This window comes from Bombina bombina, chromosome 5 (assembly GCF_027579735.1).
Source record: "Bombina bombina isolate aBomBom1 chromosome 5, aBomBom1.pri, whole genome shotgun sequence".
NCBI classification, from domain to species: Eukaryota; Metazoa; Chordata; class Amphibia; order Anura; family Bombinatoridae; genus Bombina; species Bombina bombina.
The window spans coordinates 390,281,455-390,304,262 of NC_069503.1; the positions used below are offsets into that span (position 1 = coordinate 390,281,455).

The window sequence follows — 22,808 nt, forward strand, 5'->3', positions numbered from 1 at the left end:
TGGCGTTATTTCACCATTTATAGCGCTTTCATTACAAGTTTTGAAAAACCCGGCTTGTGTGTGCAATTATGGTGCTTTTAAGCTCCATACCGCACAAAAAAACAAGCGCTGTTTTGACGTGCTTGTGCACGCTTTACCCATAGACATTAACGGGGAGAGCGGGTCTGAAAAAAGTCTAAAACCTGTGATCACGGAAAGAAAAGTTTCTGTAACGCAGCCATATTGATGTCTATGGGGAAAAAAATCTAACGTTTAAACCTAACACCCTAACATAAACCCCGAGTCTAAACACCCCTAATCTGCCCCCCACCAACACCGCCGGCACCTACATAAATTATTAACTCCTAATCTGCCACCCCCGATATTGCAGCCACCTAAATAAAACTATTAACCCCTAATCTGCCGTTCCCGGTATCGCCACCACTATACTAAAGTTATTGACCCCTATTCTGCTGCTCCTCGACATCCCCGCAACTAAATAAATTATTAACCCCTAAACCTCTGGCTTCCCACATCACTACCACTAAATAAATCTATTAACCCCTAAACCACCAGCCCCCCACATCGCAAAAATCTAAATTAAACTATTAACCCCTACACCTACCTCTAAACCTTCGTAACCCTAACCCTAACACCCCCTAACTTTAACATAATTACAATAGAGCTAAATTAAACTTACAATTATTAACTAAATAATACCTATTTAAAACTAAATACATACTTACCTGTGAAATAAAACCTAAGCTAGCTACAATATAACTAAAAAAAAAAAGCTTTTTCACATAGAATAAACTACCAATGGCCCATAAAAGAGCCTTTTGTAGGGCATTGCCCTAAGTTAAACAGCTTGTTTACCTGTAAAAAAAAATACAATCCCCCCACTAACATTACAAACCCCCACCCCCTAAAACCCACAAAATAAAAAAAAAAACTATCTAAAAAACCTAAGCTACCCATTGCCCTGGAAAGGGCATTTAGCTCTTTTGCTGCCCAAACCCTAATCTAAAATAAAAACCCACCCAAAAACCCTTAAAAAAAACCTAACTCTAACCTCTGATGATTCACTTACAGTTTTTGAAGTCCCGCTTGAATGATCTTCATCCAAGTGGCCTTCATCGAGAAGTCTTCATTCAGGTGGCCTCTTCAATCTTCATCCCGGCGGTGAAGTCCTCATCCAAGCAGCGAGAGGTCTTCATCCAGACGGCCTCTTCAATCTTCATCCAGGCGCCATCTTCTATCTTGATCCCGGCGGCGCAGAGTGGGTCCATCTTGAAGACATCCGGCATGGAGCATCCTCTTCATACAGTCGCCGCCATACACTGAATCTTCAATGCAAGGTACGCAATTCAAGATGGCGTCTCTTGCATTCCTATTGGCTGAAAAATTTGAATCAGCCAATAGGAATTAGAGCTGCTAAAATCTTTAAGCAGTTCTCACTCTATCGCCCCCAATGCAGCTGTTTCCACGCGAGCCTTCAGGAGGAGTTAAGAAGCAGCGGTCTTAAGATTACTGCCTCTTAACTCACACACCTCCTCTGAGGCTGCGGTCTGCAATCTACCCGACCATGTATGATTGGCCGCAAATCTGCAGGGGGTGGAAATGCGCAAGCAGTTCACCAGAACTGCTTGTGCAATGTTAAATGCCAACAGCGTATGCATTCAGCAATCTCTTGCGAACATGATGCAACATTACCTGTTAATGTTGGAAAATCTTCTCCTTCTCAAGCACCTGTAAGCAACTTTCACATACCAGCAGATGCCTTTGTTAATAACTAACCACAATTCCAAGCTCATGAAATACATGTAAATCTACTTAAGACTCATTTATTGTAGGGGACTATAAAATAAATTACAGGTGCAATCAATAGTTTCTCTTTAAGCATTAACAGTGGTTTCTTAAATTGTCACATGTGGGCTTTAAGCCTAAATCCATCTTTTATCCCACTAAAGAGAGGTGTCCTTTTATGTAAGCATTTCACCATAGAATCAAAGAGGATTTGATCCTATTATCATCAAGAAGCAGACAACCCCACCTTAATCTGACTACTGCCCAGACATTAGCTCTGGATAACCTTAAAAGAAGGGAAAATATAGTAATTAAGCAGTCAGATAAGGTTGGATGTGTTGTTGTTCAGGATAAAGTCTATGTACAGGAAGCAAACAGGCAGCTAAGTGACACCGATGTTTACCAGAAATTGAGATGTAACCCTTCTGAAACACTTAAGAAGGAGCTTCTGTCGTTGTTGGATGACAGTCTCAAATTGGGGATTCTAGATCAGGAAACAGTGGACTTCCTTTTTGTTTCAAATCCTATTACTCCAATATTCCATGACATCCCCAAGGTGCACAAATCCTTGGAGGAGGTGAAGGGTAGGCCAATTGTGGTTGGAATTGGGTCCCTTTTCGAGAATATGTCATGTTGGGTTGAATCACTACTCCAGCCACTTGTTTATAAATTCCCCTCATATTTGAGGGACACAAAGCACCTTCTTAACTGTCTTCAGCAGACCACCTGGGGTAAGAATTCTGAATGGCTCATGGTGGATGTAGTTGGGTTGTAGTCTGCCATCCTACATTTAAGTGGTTTGGAAGCTATTATCTACATGTTAGACGTTCTCAGCAACAATGATGATGCACTCAAGGGGTTGTTGGTGCGGTCACTGGACTTCCTACTCTCCCATATTTTTTTCCAATTTGAGGGGAATTTCTATCTCCAGAAACGTGGTACGGTTATGGGGGCTAAATTTGCCCCAACCTATGCCAACCTGTTTATGGGTTGGTGGGAGGCAGTCCATGTCTTTGGAAATAGAAATCACTTCAGATGCAACATTCAGATGTATAAGAGGTATATTGAAGACCTCCTGTTCATTTGGACAGGAGGCTGCCAAGAACTGATGGAATTTGTCAGTTATTTGAATACAAATAATATCAATCTTCAGTCCACCTATGCCCATCATCCGTCTTCCATACCCTATTTGGATATTTTGCTTATGAGGGATGTTGAGTCATGCAGTGTCAGGACCACTCTATACCGTAATCCTCTGGCCTCCAATGCCATCCTCCATGCATGTAGTAACCATCCCAGACATACTGGTTTTGGTGTGGCAAAGGGGCAGTTCATCCGTGTAAAAAGAAATTGCATGGATGAATGTGATTACACCAAGGAAAGCATGGCAGTGGCGGCTCAGCTAATGGATAGAGGTGATTCTAAAAAAGTGGTTAACAGAGCCCTATTGGAGGTTAACCACATGGATAGGGAACAGTTACTTTCAGAACAAAGAACTACAATAAGAAATACAAATTATGATGAGACAAAGCCTACCTTTATAACAACATACAGTGCACACTTTGAACAGATCTGCAACATTATTTAAAAAACATCTTCCGATTCTCACAGCGGAGGAGAATCTCAAAGACTTTGGCCTCTATTTATCAAGCCGTCAACCGCAAATACGCTGGAATTCCGCAGCGTATTTGTGGCAAGGCTGATTCGCCATAGTTATCAAGCCCTACAGACCAGCAAAAGTAGAATCTAGTAATGTAACATACGATCTGCTGGATTCAGTCCGACACAGATCGATGGTTACGTCACTCCAGATGTTCCGAACGCAAGTTCGGCACAATCTGACAACCAGGTACGCTCGCCACTATTCCGGCCCAGTGTAACTGGTTTTCAATCCGCCGCCCTGGAGGCGGCGGATCCCATAGGAATCAATGGGAGTCTGACAGCAGCGAAGGGATGGGGAGGTAAGGGAAGGGAGGGGGGAGGTAAGGGAAGGGAGTTGGGAGGGAAGGAGGGCAGAGCCAGTTAGTTTGATTATCTAGTGGGACCTCTGGAACTACAGGCCTTTTGGGTATAAGGGAAATACTTAGTGCTAAATCAGGTGGTGGAGGTACTGTTTAATGTAACTATACATGCCTTCAAAAAAGAAATACAACTGAATTCCTATACGCATTATAAACTCTAATTAAAGAGCATGCTATACCTGCTCTAGAGTGTAGGTTAGTAGCCTCTCGGTGCTAGTCTAAATAGGACAAGGAGTAGATATATAAATTAATGGAGTTACCTCTAAAATAGGAAACAACTAGTGGATAAGCTTATGTAATAAACCTATGGGCAATTCTATAGAAAGTCCTAGTCTGCAAAATGATAGCTAGTGTCCCCATATCAGTTGATTTAGATATCATAGCTTCAGAGACAAAAGTACAGTCTTAGATATCATAGTATGGCTTCTTGAAGACATCCGACGCAGAGCATCCATTGATCCCGACGACTAAACAACGAATGACGGTTCCTTTAAATGATATCATCCAAGATGGCGTCCCTTGAATTCCGATTGGCTGATAGGATTCTATCAGCCAATCGGAATTAAGGTAGGAAAAATCTGATTGGCTGATGCAATCAGCCAATCGGATTGAAGTTCAATCCGATTGGCTGATCCAATCAGCCAATAGGATTGACCTCGCATTCTATTGGCTGATCGGAACAGCCAATAGAATGCAAGGTCAATCCGATTGGCTGATTGCATCAGCCAATTGGATTTTTCCTACCTTAATTCTGATTGGCTGATAGAATTCTATCAGCCAATCGGAATTAAAGGGACGCCATCTTGGATGATGTCATTTAAAGGAACCGTCATTCGTCGTTTAGTCATCGGGATCGATGGATGCTCTGCGTCGGATGTCTTCAAGATGGTGCCGCTCCTCGTCGGAAGGAAGAAGATAGAAGATGCAGCCTGGATGAAGACTTCTTCCAGTCTGGAGGACCTCTTCTGGCCGGATTGGATAAAGATTTCTGCCCATCTGGAGGAACACTTCGCCCGGATTCATTAAGGACTTAGGCCCGGCTGGGTGAAGACGGCTCAAGGTAGGGTGATCTTCAGGGGGTTAGTGTTAGGTTTTTTTAAGGGGGTTTGGGTGGGTTTTAGAGTAGGATTGGGTGTGTGGGTGGTGGGTTTTAATGTTGGGGGGGGTTGTATTTCTTTTTTTTTCAGGTAAAAGAGCTGATTACTTTGGGGCAATGCCCCGCAAAAGGCCCTTTTAAGGGCTGTTTGTAATTTAGTATAGCGTAGGGAATTTTATTATTTTGGGGGGATTTTTTATTTTATTAGGGGGCTTAGATTAGGTGTAATTAGTTTAAAATTCTTGTAATTTTTTTATTTTCTGTAATTTAGTGGGGGGGTTTTGGACTTTAGTTAATTTTATTTAATTGTAGGTAATTTTATTTAATTAATTTAATTTATTTAATTATAGTATAGTGTTAGGTGTAATTATAACTTAGATTAGGATTTATTTTACAGGTAATTTTGTATTTATTTTAGCTAGGTAGCTATTAAATAGTTAATAAATATTTAATAACTATTTTACCTAGTTAAAATAAATACAAACTTGCCTGTAAAATAAAAATAAACCCTAAGATAGATACAAATGTAACTATTAGTTATATTGTAGCTATCTTAAGGTTTATTTTATAGGTAAGTATTTAGTTTTAAATAGGAATAATTTAGTTAATAATAGTAAATTTATTTGGATGTATTTAAATTATATTTAAGTTAGGGGGTGTTAGGGTTAGACTTAGGTTTAGGGGTTAATTCATTTAATATAGTGGCAACGGTGTAGGGGGGCAGGATAGGGGTTAATAAATGTAATGTAGGTGGCGGTGGTTTAGGGTTAATATATTTATTATAGTTGCGGTGGGGACTGGGAGCGGCAGTTTACGGGTTAATATATTTATTATAGTTGCGGCGGGGTCCCGGAGCGGCGGTTTAGGGGTTAATATATTTATTATAATTGTGGCGGGGTCCGGGAGCGGCGGTTTAGGAGTTAATAACTTTATTTAGTTGCGGGGGGCTCCGGGAGCGGCGGTTTAGGGGGTAAACAGTATAGTATAGTGTGGGTGCTTAGTGACAGGCTAGCAAGAAAGCTGCGAAAAAGCCGAAGAGGAGTGAGATCGATGACTGTTAGTTAACAACAGTCCACTGCTCATTTGCCCCGTACTTGGTGGGCGGGCTTTTCGACAGCTTCTTGATAAATTGTGGCGAACGTATTCAGGTCCGTCGGTGGGCGATGTTAGGCGATCTTCAGGCAGTCGTATCAGGGGCCGTTGAATGCAGGTAGTAGAACAGCTTGATAAATAGAGGGCCTTTGTGTCAACTGGCTGTAATTTTGTATCGAAGGAGTGGCTGCACCGTTGGTAAATGCGTCCCCAGTTTGTTGCACACCTACTACAGCAAATAGGCAGCAAGTTGTGTTGGAGGTTAAGGGCCACTACAGGAGGCCATTTTGGTAACTGTATATTATGTGGGATGGTAAACAGGTCTCAAAGAATTTTTCAATCATGTGTCACTCAGAGAGTGTATAATCTTAACAGCTATACCAACTGTCATTCTAACATTTGTTATTTACATGGGTTGACTGTACCCAATGTGGTAAGCAGTATGTAGAGTGCACCACCAGGGAGGAACGCAGTAGGATTAGGGAACATCTGAAAAATATTGAACATGGATAGAAATGTTCTGATTTGGCCTGACATTTTATCTATGTCCATAGGAAGAATGTCAGTTCATTCAAGTGGCAGGTGATTGGATCATGTCCGGCCCTCCCAGTCGTGAGGGAAATAGATTGACAAAACTTCTGTAAAGGGAGGCCTTCTGGATCTTCCAATTGAAGACCAGAAGACCTGATGATTCAACATTGACGGAGATATCATAGAATTTTTGGTCTCGTCAGAACTAATAGAGAATTTTTTCTATTCATTGTGTAGTTTGGGTCCATTATTTCCCCTGGCCTTAAATATGCAACTTTTTCTTAATTTTATCTCTGAAGATGCCACTTACCCCTAGTTATATATTTTTTGTATTAGTAATAAGTATTTTAGACAGGCACATATCTTGATGTGCCCAGTTGCTCTGATTAGTGACTTTGTTTCCTCATGGGACATTAAGTGTATATGTTTTGACTGCTATTTCTGTAACTTTGATAGCTATATATGTATTTTCTATTTCTTATTCAATATAGGCTATGTGTGGATCTTCTTCCACTTATACATATGATCTATAATATTGACAATACACTATTTATATATGTAGCTTATCATTTTCTTTGTCCATTATGTAAGTACAGGATTTGGATTTACCCATTTTTACACATAGCATGTTGTTACATTTATATGCAGAGGACCACGGGTATTAAAATGTATTTGAATAGTTCTCATTGAACATATGTTTTTATTAGGTAGCACCTATGACATAACTATGGCTTTTATTATAGCAATAGGACCGTTTATATGTTATATAAGAAAGTAACAATAACTTATTAAAATGGTTTATGTTTATCATATCTATATTTCTTTCTTTAGTTTATGTAACATAAGATATTATTAGATATACCTATTATCGAGTCTGTTAGTTGCAATGTGTAGCTTAGGCAATGTCCTTAATTTTACCTACTGTATGTACTTTCCACCATGTATAATTGTGACTTCAGTGCTCTGTTTAGTTATGTCCCTTTAAGGTCACAGCTGGGGTTTGATTGCATCTGAGTGTTCAGGCGTATTTAAGTTGGATTTATTTTCATAGTTACCATGTCCATGAATAAGGCAAAGGGCTGCCGAAATGCGTAGGATGTTTTTTCTTCTTATGCTGTGAGGGGATTATATGCTTTTATGCTGACTTTTTACATTTTCTCCTAATAAAGAATTTGGATCTTAGCACTTTGAGACTCGCTGGTTTTCTGCTGCTTATACATTAACGGTGGTCTCCCTATTTATTTGGGAATCCTACTGTACCTCTTATACTACTATGGTTTTGGAAGGGGAGTATAGTGTCTTAACTCACTAAAAGTTGTACATACTGTACGTGTAAATTATTGAAAAAGAAATGCAAGTTTTAATATGAGCCATATTTATATAGTTTGTTCCAATTTTATTTTTAAAGAGACAGTAAAGGCGAAACTAAACTTTCATAATTCAGATGCAGAATTTAGTTTTTTTTAACAACTTTTCAATGTACTTCTATCAAATTAGTTTTGTTCTCTTGGTATCCTTTGTTGAAGTGCAAACTTAGATAGGCTCATAAGAGCTCAGGAGTGTGCACGTGTCTTTAGCGCTCTATGGTAACAGTGTTTGCAACAATATATAGTTTTGCTAAAAATACTGTTAAATAGAGTGCTAAAGACACATGTACACTCCGGTGCTCCTATAAGCCTACTTAGGTTTATACTTCAACAAAGAATACCAAGAGAACAAAGCACATTTGGTAGTAGAAGCTAATTGGAAAGCTGTTTAAAATTGCATGTTCTATCTGAATCATGAAAGTTTCATTTTGACTTTACAGACCTTTTAAGATCTAATAAAACCTTTATCATTAGACACTCAAATAAGTTGTTCCTTGTCAATAAATGTTGATAAATGCAGAACATTCTTTGAAAAAAATATCACATTGTTAATCCACCAGAACTAAATACCAAATTTATTTCAGACATGCTTTCAAAATAGCCTATATATGTTTGGACAAGCTTCCATAGAACAAAAGATTAATGATGTATAAGAAATGGACACATGCCAAAACTGCATATTGATATTGTAATATATTTTTTTTGGTAATAACAAGTTAAAAGTGACTATATTTTTCTTTCTTCTTCTTTTTTTTTGCAAACAAAATGTTATTTATAATTTAATTTGGGGTTAAAGTACAAATTGCTTAATTACTGCCATGTCACAAAATATGAACCCATAACCATTAAAAAAAAAAAAGAAAACGTCTTCTATGGTAAATGCCTGAAAACCAATTATTTATCATTCCTAATTGTTTCCACACAACACAGCCCAGCATGAATCATTTTAAGATCAAATATTATGGCCGCAAGTTAACTTGACAAAAAGATGAAAGACAAAGCAATGATTCAATTGAAATATGGTCATGAAAATATTATATGAGAACACTGTCAAAATTAGAAAACAACAAACACATTAAATTAAATTGAAGGACTTCCAAGAACATAGCAGAAACAATCTGGACATCTTTAAGAAAATGTTTGGCCTCTACAAGCAATTCTTGGAAAAATATTATTATGTATCTATTCTTTATTTCTAATATCTAATTAAATTTAGATATGTGCAGCTTCGAAAAATTTGGTTCGGATCGATTCGAATTCAGAAGAAATCGAATGAATTCGTTTCGGATTCATTCGGATTCTTTCGGATTCATCGAAAATTCGGTTCGATTCGGTTCGAATCGATTCAGAATTTCGGAATTTCGGTCAGTGTTAAGTGGGATGTGCTGTGTATTACACTATTATACTGTACAATACTAGTGTAATACACGGCCATCCGAATCCATCCGAATCTACCGAATAAATTCGAATCGATTCAGATTTATTCGGTAGATTCGGTCACTTACCGCAATTCGGAAATTCTAATCGATCTGAATCTCCGAACCTCGACAAATTCGTCCGAATTTCGATTCGGACCGAATCGAATCGCACATGTCTAATTAAATTTAAGTCCTATAATATATAAGTACATTTGAGAAAGATTATTATGCTACCTTGTTTTCAACTAAGTTTAAAAAAATATAGTTAATTGTTCATTACTCTTTTCCAGCTGTAAAAATACCAGAGGGAACATGTGATCTCCTTTCGCTCACCATCTTTCTTCTTCTTGCAGCATGGGATGTCTCACCTAACCCAGGTCTACCCTCTGCTTCCCTCAGCTCACTACCCCAAATGACACCTCATACACCTTGCCCATGTAACCCTCTAAACCTCATTAACTGCACCTCTGTTATTACACCCCAATTCTCCTGTGCCATTTGGAATGCACACTCTGTATGAAATAAGCTTATATCTATTCACAACCTATTTATTTCACATTCACTTAACCTGTTAGCCCTCACTGAAACTTGGCTTTTCCTCTAACACAATTGCTGTAGCCTCTCTGTCCTATGGCGACATGCACTTCAGTCACACTCCCAAGCCAGGAGACAAACAAGGAGGGGGAGTAGGAATTCTCCTGTTTCCACATAGTACCTTTCACTCCATTCCTTCACCCCCTCTCTTTCTTCTCATCTATTGAAGTTCATGCTATTTGCTTCTTCTCCCCTATAGCTCTTCGTGTTGCAGTTATCTATCGACCCCCTTGCCCAGCATCACAATTTCTGGACCACTTTGAAGCCTGGCTTCCACATTTTCTCTCTTCTAATGTCCCTTCTCTCATCTTAGGGGACTTCAACATAGCAGTTGATAATACTAACATGCCTGCTGCCTCTAAACTTCTATCCCTTACCACCTCTTTTGGCCTGTCCCAGTGGACAATATTTCCAACCCACTGTGAAGGCAACTCCATAGACCTGGTCTTCACTAATCTCTGTGCTGTTTCCAACTTCCTTAACTTCCCCTTTCCTCTCTCTAACCACCATCTACTAACTTTCTCTCTTACTCTACCTGCTATATATTTGCAAGACCCCAAGAAACTGCTACCATACAGGAATTTAAATGACTTGGATCTCACAGACTTTTCCACTGAACTGAATCCTCTGCTCTCCGACATTTCATCCCTCTCTTGCCCAAACCTTGTGGCTTTACAGTATAATTCGGCCCTAAAATCAACACTTGACAAAGGTGCACCCTACACTGTTCGCCGTACATCAATCACTCAATGGCAACCATGGCACACCAAACAGACCAGATATCTTCAGAGATGTTCACGGGCTGCTGAATGGCAGTGGAAGAAATCACGCATCTTTGCTGATTTCTGGCATTATAAATTCATCCTTAAGTCCTACAACTCTGCGCTCAGTCTGGCCAAACAAGCCTATTTCTCCTCCCTTGTGTCATCTCACGCATCCAACCCCAGAAAGCTGTTCTTAACCTTACTCCCATCTATGTCCACTTGCACCCCCACCCACTACCAACCTCACTGCTCAGTTTATTGCTGATCACTTCAAAAATAAAATTGACACCATTAGAAAAGATATCTGCACCTCACACCCCTCAAACCCAGCAATCCTACCCACCCCTTCTATTAACAAAACTCTATGCTACTTCCCTTCTGTAACAGAAGAAGAAGTCTCTGTACTCCTATCTTTGGCTCATCTCACAACCTGCCCACTTGACCCTATTCCTTCACAACTTCTTCCCTCTCTCTCTACTTTACTAACCCCTACCCTAACTTATCTCTTTAACCAATCTCTCACCGCTGGCACATTTCCTGATACATTCAAGCATGCGTCAATCATACCAATCCTAAAAAAGGCTCCCCACGCCTTCTAACTATCGACCGGTCTCCTTACTTCCCTTTGCTTCAAAATTATTGGAACGACTGGTCTATAATCGGCTAACTCAATTTCTCACAACTAACTCCATTCTTGATCCACTACAATCTGGTTTCCGCCCTAAAGACTCAACAGAAACCGCTCTTGCTAAAGTAACAAATGACCTGTTATCAGCTAAAGCAAACTAATGTTTCTTGACCTATCCGCTCCTTTTGTCACAGTCAACCATTCTCTCTTCCTAAAACTACTACATTCATTTGGCATCCGAGACACAGCCCTCTCCTTGTTCGCCTCATTTCTCTCAAACCGCTCATTTTCAGTTTCCTTTACCAAAGTATCTTGTCATCCTATGCCTCACTCAGTTGGAGTAACGCAAGGCTCTGTCTTGGGCCCCTTGTTTTTCTCTCTATATACATCCTCCCTTGGAAAACGTATAGCCTCCTTTGGATTCCAGTACCACTTATATGCTGATGATACCCAAATATATCTTTCCTCTCCTGATATCTCTCCCTCTTTACTCAACCAGATTTCCAACTGCCTCTCTGCAATTTTCTCTTGGATGTCTTCACACTACCTCCAACTCAATCTATCCAAAACTGAGCTGCTTCTTATTCTCCCCTCTTCGAGACATCCAACACCTGACATTTATCTGACGGTTGGAGACTCTATTCTCAACACCTCACCCCAGGTCCGCTGTCTTGGGGTCACACTAGACTCAGCAGTCAAATTCAAACCACATATACAAGCACTTACCAAATCCTGCCATTCACACCTACGCAACATTTCCATAATTTGTCCCTTCCTTACTCAAAAAAATACAAAAATACTTATTCATTCCCTCATTTTGTAACGCATTGATTATTGTAATCTACTTCTAAATGGCCTTCCAAAACACTGCCTCTCCGTCCTTCAATCTATTATGAATGCTTCTACTAGACTCATCCACCTAAGTCGCCGATCACCTGCTCCCCTCTGCCAGTCTCTACACTGGCTCCCCATACACTCCAGAATACAATTTAAAGTATTAACCCTAACTTAAAACACACAACAGTCTAACTCCCAACTATATTTCCTCTCTCATCGTAAAATATTTCCCATCCTGTCCTCTTCGATCAACCTCTGACCTACGTGTCTCCACTCCTGTTATCTCTACATCCCACTCCCGCCTCCAAGACTTGGCACGTGCTGCTCCTGTCCTCTGGAACTCTCTACCCCACTCCATAAGACTGTCTCCAACCTTGTTTAGCTTCAGACGTTCCTTGAAAACCCACCTATTCAGAGAGGCTTACCATCTCTCCTCTATCCCTCATCCGAACCAAACTAATACATGAACTGCCTGACTCACTGCTACAACTACAACCAATGTGACAAGCTACCCCAACCTTATGTCTCTGCACCCTAAACCTGTAGACGGTGAGCACTCTGGAGCAGGGCCCGCTTCCTCCTGTACTAGATTTGTTTAGTTTTGTTATGTTTTGTATTTTATTCCTTGTCATTGTATACCCCTATCATTGTACCCAGCGCTACGGAATTTGGTGGCGTTATACAAATAAATGATAATAATAATAATAATAATAATAATAATAATAATAATAATAATAATAATAATAATAATAATGTGATATTTATGATTCACATTGTTGGATAATCTTTCACTTTTAAATTTAAAAAATTATTTTACAAAAAAATGTTATGCATAAAAAAATTAAAACAACATTAAACACTTGGAGATTGTAATTTAAAAAAATGTTGTCCTATTTTCCTGTATTATGACTGACAATTGTGAGGTTTCCAATTCTTGTTGAAGTGGAAGTGCATTACACAAAATGAAGTTAAAAATAAAATAAAAGGTTAAATCCTATTAAAATGATGAATAACACATATTGCAATGATTTCTATTAAAGGGACAGTCAAGTCCCAAAAAAACTTGGTGGTGAACCAAAAATGGGCCGTCTCCTAAGCTTACATTCCTGCTTTTCAAATAAAGATACCAAGAAAATTAAGAAAATTTGATAATAGGAGTAAATTATAAAGTTGCTTAAATTTGCATGCTTTATCTAAATCATAAAATATATATTTGGGTTTCATATCCCTTCAATGCTGATTTGTCAACATGGAGAACTCTTGCAGCTCTGTTGGTACATAGAGTCACACCTTCACAAGCCTGACAAGGAAATGTTGGTTTATTTAAGATCACCCACTCTTTAAAGAATGTAAAACACTTTAAATGACCTCTTTTATAGGAAAAGAGAAAAGATAGGGTAAAATCTGTGTTTTTGTATTTAAAATTTCCTTTATTGTATAAATCTAATAATAATAATGAAGATTTTTACAAGTGAAATATTTTTAATCCTCCAACTTGGCATAGAGTTCCAGTATTTCTAAAGTATTCTCCAATGAGAAAAAAACTATCTATAATTCCTAAGATATCACATGGACCTGCATCACAAAATGATGATAGATCTCCAAAACATAAGGGGGCATTGTACTATAAAAATTTGTTTCCCTTTAATGTGTTCCAAATGTCTTGTCATACCTTCTGCAAATGGGATATAGTCCATTCATGTTTATTTTTGGTATTTGAAATAGCTGGTTTAGCTCAATAAAGCAATCACCTGCTGTTTTCCAGGACACATCTATAATAATGGGCTGAGCCTGCAAGTAAGGCAGACCTGATAATGCTATCTATCACCTAGATTACATGTTTTATGTTGCTGCTTTTAACACTGAAAAAAATGGCAATTCCAGCGTAATGGCCAGGAACACATATTACAAGTCGTGTCGGTAGAGCTATACTGCAAGCATTTTAGCCTGTAATACAACGTCAATCCTGCAATTTTTTTTTGCGTGGAATTTCCATAGCGCCGGTATTACATGTTGTGCAGTGAGGCTAAAATGCTTGCGTTAAAGCCTATACCGACACAATCCATACCGCCATCTGAGTCCAGTAGAAGTACACTAACACCCTTAAACTACCTATTAACCCCTAAACTGCCGCCACATTGCAAACATTATATTAAACTTATTAAGCTAATCTGCTGCCCACCCACATCGCCAACAATATTTAAATATATTAACCCCTAAACCGACACTCCCCAATATCCTTTTGGCTGTTCACGCACAAGGAGGCTTTTTAGAAACTCGTAAAGGCAGCGCTATGGAGGGTGAAATAATGCAACTTTTGTTGCCTTTGATTCGCAATCTGTTTAGCGCAAAACTCGTAATCTAGGTGTATGTTAGGTAATGAAATGCTAATTATGACTGGGGGAAAAAGAGCACAACCAGTTATTTCAGATACAAATTGCTCTCTTCTTCCTAGATCACTATGGGAGATCAATCAGCGTTATTCTCCTTAGTTCACTTAGGCCTAGATTTGGAGTTTGGCGGTAGCCGTGAAAACCAGCGTTAGAGGCCCCTAACGCTGGTTTTAGGCTAACTCCGGTATTTGGAGTCACTCAAAAAAGGGTCTAACGCTCACTTTTCAGCCGCGACTTTTCCATACCGCAGATCCCCTTACGTCATTTGCGTATCCTATCTTTTCAATGGGATTTTTCTAACTCCGGTATTTAGAGTCGTGTCTGAAGTGAGCGTTAGAAATCTAACGACAAAACTCCAGCCGCAGAAAAAAGTCAGTAGTTAAGAGCTTTCTGGGCTAACGCCAGTTTATAAAGCTCCTAACTACTGTACTCTAAAGTACACTAACACCCATAAATTACCTATGTACACCCTAAACCGAGGTCCCCCCACATCGCCATTACATTTTTTGAACCCCTAATCTGCCGACCACCACCTACGTTATACTTATGTACCCCTAATCTGCTGCCCCTAACACCGCCGACCCCTGTATTATATTTATTAACCTCTAATCTGCCCCCCACAACGTCGCCGCCAGCTACCTACAATAATTAACCCCTAATCTGCCCACCGCAAAGCGCCGCCACCTACATTATAGCTATGTACCCCTAATCTACTGCCCCTAACACCGCCGACCCCTATATTATATTTATTAACCCCTAATCTGCCCCCCTCAATGTCGCCTCCACCTGCCTACACTTATTAACCCCTAATCTGCCGAGCGGACCGCACCGCTACTATAATAAAGTTATTAACCCCTAATCCGCCTCACTAACCCTATAATAAATAGTGTTAACCCCTAATCTGCCCTCCCTAACATCGCCGACACCTAAATTCAATTATTAACCCCTAATCTGCTGACCGGAGCTCACCGCTATTCTAATAAATGTATTAACCCCTAAAGCTAAGTCTAACCCTAACGCTAACACCCCCCCTAAATTAAATATAATTTTAATCTAACAAAATTAATTAACTCTTATTAAATAAATTATTCCTATTTAAAAGCTAAATACTTACCTGTAAAATAAACCCTAATATAGCTACAATATAAATTATAATTACATTGTAGCTATTTTAGGATTAATATTTATTTTACAGGCAACTTTGTAATTATTTTAACCAGGTACAATAGCTATTAAATAGTTAAGAACTATTTAATAGTTACCTAGTTAAAATAATTACAAAATTACCTGTCAAATAAATCCTAACCTAAGTTACAATTAAACCTAACACTATACTATCATTAAATTAATTAAATAAAATACCTACAATTACCTACAATTAAACCTAACACTACACTATCAATACATTAATTAAATACAATATCTACAAATAACTACAATGAAATAAACTAACTAAAGTACAAAAAATAAAAAAGAACTAAGTTACAAAAAATAAAAAAATATTTACAAACATAAGAAAAAATATTACAACAATTTTAAACTAATTACACCTACTCTAAGCCCCCTATTAAAATAACAAAGCCCCCCAAAATAAAAAATGCCCTACCCTATTCTAAATTACTAAAGTTAAAAGCTCTTTTACCTTACCAGCCCTGAACAGGGCCCTTTGCGGGGCATGCCCCAAGAAGTTCAGCTCTTTTGCCTGTAAAAAAAAAAATACAATACCCCCCCCAACATTACAACCCACCACCCACATACCCCTAATCTAACCCAAACCCCCCTTAAATAAACTTAACACTAAGCCCCTGAAGATCTTCCTACCTTGTCTTCACCATACCAGGTTCACCGATCGGTCCAGAAGAGCTCCTCCGATGTCCTGATCCAAGCCCAAGCAGGGGGCTGAAGATGTCCATGATCCGGTAGAAGTCTTCATCCAAGCGGGGCAGAAGAGGTCTTCCATCTGATTGAAGTCTTCATCCAAGCGGGGCAGAAGAGGTCTTCCATCCGATTGAAGTCTTCATCCAGGCGGCATCTTCTATCGACATCCATCTGGAGCGGAGCGGCAGCATCCTGAAGACCTCCGACGCGGAACATCCATCCTGGCCGACGACTGAACGACGAATGACGGTTCCTTTAAATGACGTCATCCAAGATGGCGTCCCTCGAATTCCGATTGGCTGATAGGATTCTATCAGCCAATCGGAATTAAGGTAGGAATATTCTGATTGGCTGATGGAATCAGCCAATCAGAATCAAGTTCAATCCGATTGGCTGATCCAATCAGCCAATCAGATTGAGCTTGCATTCTATTGGCTGTTCCGATCAGATTAGGGGGTTAATACTATTTATTATAGGGTTAGTGAGGCGGATTAGGGGTTAATAACTTTATTATAGTAGCGCTCAGGTCCGCTCGGCAGATTAGGGGTTAATAAGTGTAGGCAGGTGGAGGCGACGTTGTGGGAGGCAGATTAGGGGTTAATAAATATAATATAGGGGTCGGCGGTGTTAGGGGCAGCAGATTAGGGTACATAAGGATAATGTAAGTAGCGGCGGTTTACGGAGCGGCAGATTAGGGGTTAAAAATAATATGCAGGGGTCAGCGATAGCGCTGGCGGCAGATTAGGGGTTAATAAGTGTAAGGTTAGGGGTGTTTAGACTCAGGGTACATGTTAGGGTGTTAGGTGCAGACTTAGGAAGTGTTTACGCATAGCAAACAATGGGGCTGCGTTAGGAGCTGAACGCGGCTTTTTTGCAGGTGTTAGGTTTTTTTTTTCAGCTCAAACAGCCCCATTGTTTCCTATGGGGGAATCGTGCACGAGCACGTTTTTGAGGCTGGCCGCGTCCGTAAGCAACTCTGGTATCGAGAGTTGGAGTGGCATTAAAAATGCTCTATGTTCCTTTTTTGGAGCCTAACGCAGCGATTCTGTGGACTCTCAATACCAGAGTTATTTTTATGGTGCGGCCAGAAAAAAGCCGGCGTTAGCTACGCGGGTCCTTACCGACAAAACTCTAAATCTAGCCGTTAGCTTTTCTACTGAGAAAATGTTTGTTTGTTTGTTACACATATTTTCAGTTAAAGGACCATTAAATACAGTAGAGTTGTATAATCAACAAATGCATGATAAAAAGCAGTGTAAAAGCACTTAGTCTGAATTTTTTAATATTATTTATATGCAATAAACATCCTTAACCGCTTAAGGACCAAGGACGTACGCTGTCTGTCCTAAAAAAAAAAGACAGTTAACGCCTGAGGACGTATGGCGTACGTACTTGGTCTTGGAAAGTGGTGGAAGCTTCCAGCCGCTTTCCGATTATTGCAGTGATGCCTCGATATCAATAAAAATTTTATGTTTTTTTTTATTTGATCGCATTTGGCGGTTAAATGGTGGCATGAAATATACCAAAATGGGCCTAGATCAATACTTTGGGTTTGTCTACTACACTACACTAAAGCTAAAATTAACCCTACAAGCTCCCTACAAATTCCCTAATTAACCCCTGCACTGCTGGGCATAATACACGTGTGGTGCACAGCGGCATTTAGCAGCCTTCTAATTACCAAAAAGAAACGCCAAAGCCATATATGTCTGTTATTTCTGAACAAAGGGGATCCTAGAGAAGCATTTACAACCATTTGTGCCATAATTGCACAAGCTGTTTGTAAATGATTTCAGTGAGTAACCTAAAATTGTGAAACATTTTATGTTTTTTTTATTTGATCGCATTTGGCGGTGAAATGGTGGCATGAAATATACCAAAATGGGCCTAGATCAATACTTGGGGTTGTCTACTACACTACACTAAAGCTAAAATTAACCCTACAAGCGCCCTACATGCTCCCTAATTAACCCCTTCACTGCTGGGCATAATACATGTGCGGTGCGCAGTGGCATTTAGCGGCCTTCTAATTACCAAAAAGCAATGCCACAGCCATATATGTCTGCTATTTATGAACAAAGGGGATTCAAGAGAAGCATTTACAACCATTTATGCAATAATTGCACAAGTTGTTTGTAAATAATTTCAGTGAGGAACCTAAAGTTTGTGAAAAAAATTGTGAAAAATTAACCATTTTTTTTATTTGATCTCATTTGGCGGTGAAATGGTGGCATGAAATATACCAAAATGGGCCTAGATCAATACTTTGGGATGTCTTCTAAAAATATATATATACATGTCAAGGGATTTTCAGGGATTCCTGACAGATATCAGTGTTCCAATGTAACTAGCGCTAATTTTGAAAAAAAAAAAATGGTTTGGAAATAGCAAAGTGCTACTTGTATTTATGGCCCTATAACTTGCAAAAAAAGCAAAGAACGTGTAAACATTGGGTATTTATAAACTCAGGACAACATTTAGAAACTATTTAGCATGGGTGTTTTTTGGTGGTTGTAGATGTGTAACAGATTTTGGGGATCAAAGTTAGAAAAAGTGTGTTTTGTTTTCATTTTTTCATATTTTATTAAAAATTTTATAGTAAATTATAAGAAATTATGAAATATTTTATATAATAATGGTATCTTTAGAAAGATTAATGGCAAGAAAAACTGTATATAATATGTGTGGGTACAGTAAATGAGTAAGAGGAAAATTACAGCTAAACACCGCAAAAATGTAAAAATAGCCTTGATCCCAAAAGGTCAGAAAATCGAAAAGTGCTGTGGTCATTAAGGGGTTAAACACATTAAAAAGCCATTACAAAAGCATACTAATCAATCTATGCATTTCGCAGATGTGCTTTTTTAACTTTGTTTCTGTATTATTTTATATTTTATTACCAAACTCTACCTGCTACAGATTTGCCTTTTGCAATTCATTCAGTTATACAGCGGCACATAAAGCATTGCTGTTGCTCTATACTTGTTATTGTTAGTGCACACCTGCCCTCAAGTAAACAGAAAGACAACCTGTGTATGTGCAGTTTATCTGCAGTAGCAACTTTGCTTTGTCCTCAGGCTTTGCACTGACATGGGAGCATGTGTTTACTGTCATGGAATGGGAGGCATAGCTCCATATTAGCTGTGCCGGATGCTACATGATAAAGGGGAAGACAATTACAGGTACTATTCTTGACAATAATAAACAATACCAACACATTCTATATCTCTGACACACAGATTTATATTCATTAATTGAACTGTAAATGATTTACAATCAATTTAAAGGGACAGTAAAGTCAAAATATCATCATTTAGACAGAGGTGTATTTATCATAGTGCGAGCGGATATGATACGATGTAGCGTATCATGTCCTCTGCACATCGATAAATGCCGACAGCATTATCATTGCACCAGCAGTTCTTGTGAACTGCTGGTGCAATGCCCCCCTTGTAGATTTGCGGCCGCTAGCAGGGGGTGTCAATCAACCCAATCATATTCGATCATGTTGATTTCTGTCCACGGCTTCAGAGCAGGTGGACGAGTTATGTAGCAGCGGACTTCATAACTTCTGTTTCCGACGAGCCTGAACGCTCGCACGGAAACAATGGCATCAAGCTCTATACGGAGCTTGATAAATCGGCCCCAGAGTATGCAATTTTAAACAATTTTACAACTTGCATCTAATTTGCTTAGTTCTCTTCATATCCTTTTAATGAAAAGGATAACTAGGTAGGCTCAGGAGCACCAATTCTCTACTGGAACTAGATGCTGATTGGTGTCTACACATATATGCTTTTTGTCATTGGCTCACCCGATGTGGTTAGCTAGATCCCAATGGTGCTTTAATGGTTCTTCCAAAATGGATACCAAGAGAGTGAAGAAATTTTGATAAAAGAAGTAAATTGAAAACTTTTTTTAATATTCTTTGATCTATCTGAATGATGAAAGAAGAAAAAATAGGGTGATGTCCCTTTAACTACTGCAAGTAAAATCAGGGCTTCTAGACACAGTCATATTTACCTTTATAAATAAATCTGTTTATATTCCATTCTACTGTATATAAAAAAAATCATACCCTATTTTGAATTGAATACCTGGTAAAATCCTACTACAAATCTTCTCCATTTGTAAGTAATAATCTATTACAGCTTGTCATGTGACTTTGTAATTATCTATTTTATAAAATGACTTACTTTTCCATGCCATACTAATCCATTAGAAGCAAGTCCCTTTAAATTATCTAAACCACCTTAATTAATTTATATAGAAACCAGAAAGTTCATCAGGTCTGCTCATAATTTCAAAAGTCCATGTTTAATTAATTTTCATTATGGCTACATGCATATCACAAGTATTCTTAAATTCTTTTAAGGGGACATTAAACACTTAACAAATGCTAGATAGAATGATGCATTCAAAGAAAAGATTAGTCTGAGAATAACATGTAGATGTATTTTTTAAAGTTTCATTAGTTGTTTAAATATTGACAAAATAAGTGTAAAGTTTTAGTGTCTATAAAACAATGGTAGCTGTCATGTTGTAACTTAGGTTATCTACTCTGCTGTGGCCAATTAGGAACAGTTATAAATTGGTCACTAGAGTGTGCAGCCAATGGCTGTATGGAATATAACAGTGTTCTGAAAAGCTCATCATTTCAGAATGGAATTACAGGAAAAGGGGACTAAATAAATAATGAAAGTATATTGCACACTGATATATATATATATACAGGGAGTGCAGAATTATTAGGCAAATGAGTATTTTGACCACATCATCCTCTTTATGCATGTTGTCTTACTCCAAGCTGTATAGGCTCGAAAGCCTACTACCAATTAAGCATATTAGGTGATGTGCATCTCTGAAATGAGAAGGGGTGTGGTCTAATGACATCAACACCCTATATCAGGTGTGCATAATTATTAGGCAACTTCCTTTCCTTTGGCAAAATGGGTCAAAAGAAGGACTTGACAGGCTCAGAAAAGTCAAAAATAGTGAGATATCTTGCAGAGGGATGCAGCACTCTTAAAATTGCAAAGCTTCTGAAGCGTGATCATCGAACAATCAAGCGTTTCATTCAAAATAGTCAACAGGGTCGCAAGAAGCATGTGGAAAAACCAAGGCGCAAAATAACTGCCCATGAACTGAGAAAAGTCAAGCGTGCAGCTGCCAAGATGCCACTTGCCACCAGTTTGGGCCATATTTCAGAGCTGCAACATCACTGGAGTGCCCAAAAGCACAAGGTGTGCAATACTCAGAGACATGGCCAAGGTAAGAAAGGCTGAAAGACGACCACCACTGAACAAGACACACAAGCTGAAACGTCAAGACTGGGCCAAGAAATATCTCAAGACTGATTTTTCTAAGGTTTTATGGACTGATGAAATGAGAGTGAGTCTTGGTGGGCCAGATGGATGGGCCCGTGGCTGGATTGGTAAAGGGCAGAGAGCTCCAGTCCGACTCAGATGCCAGCAAGGTGGAGGTGGAGTACTGGTTTGGGCTGGTATCATCAAAGATGAGCTTGTGGGGCCTTTTCGGGTTGAGGATGGAGTCAAGCTCAACTCCCAGTCCTACTGCCAGTTTCTGGAAGACACCTTCTTCAAGCAGTGGTACAGGAAGAAGTCTGCATCCTTCAAGAAAAACATGATTTTCATGCAGGACAATGCTCCATCACACGCGTCCAAGTACTCCACAGCGTGGCTGGCAAGAAAGGGTATAAAAGAAGAAAATCTAATGACATGGCCTCCTTGTTCACCTGATCTGAACCCCATTGAGAACCTGTGGTCCATCATCAAATGTGAGATTTACAAGGAGGTAAAACAGTACACCTCTCTGAACAGTGTCTGGGAGGCTGTGGTTGCTGCTGCACGCAATGTTGATGGTGAACAGATCAAAACACTGACAGAATCCATGGATGGCAGGCTTTTGAGTGTCCTTGCAAAGAAAGGTGGCTATATTGGTCACTGATTTGTTTTTGTTTTGTTTTTGAATGTCAGAAATGTATATTTGTGAATGTTGAGATGTTATATTGGTTTCACTGGTAAAAATAAATAATTGAAATGGGTATATATTTGTTTTTTGTTAAGTTGCCTAATAATTATGCACAGTAATAGTCACCTGCACACACAGATATCCCCCTAAAATAGCTATAACTAAAAACAAACTAAAAACTACTTCCAAAACTATTCAGCTTTGATATTAATGAGTTTTTTGGGTTCATTGAGAACATGGTTGTTGTTCAATAATAAAATTAATCCTCAAAAATACAACTTGCCTAATAATTCTGCACTCCCTGTATATATATCTCAAATAAGAGGATAAGCACTAACAATCAGATATATGTACTTTAGTATCAATGAAAAGTGAAAAGTGCTTGAGACTATGTTGTACTACTACCAATTACA

The 22,808-nt window shown here is 38.9% G+C and overlaps 1 protein-coding gene across 1 annotated transcript in view; it reads right to left on the bottom strand.

The window, feature by feature from the left end:
- The window catches only part of ZNF385D (zinc finger protein 385D), a 538,925-nt gene that overhangs the window by 283,898 nt on the left and 232,219 nt on the right, over nucleotides 1-22,808 (bottom strand). The gene's annotated exons all lie outside the window — the stretch shown is intronic.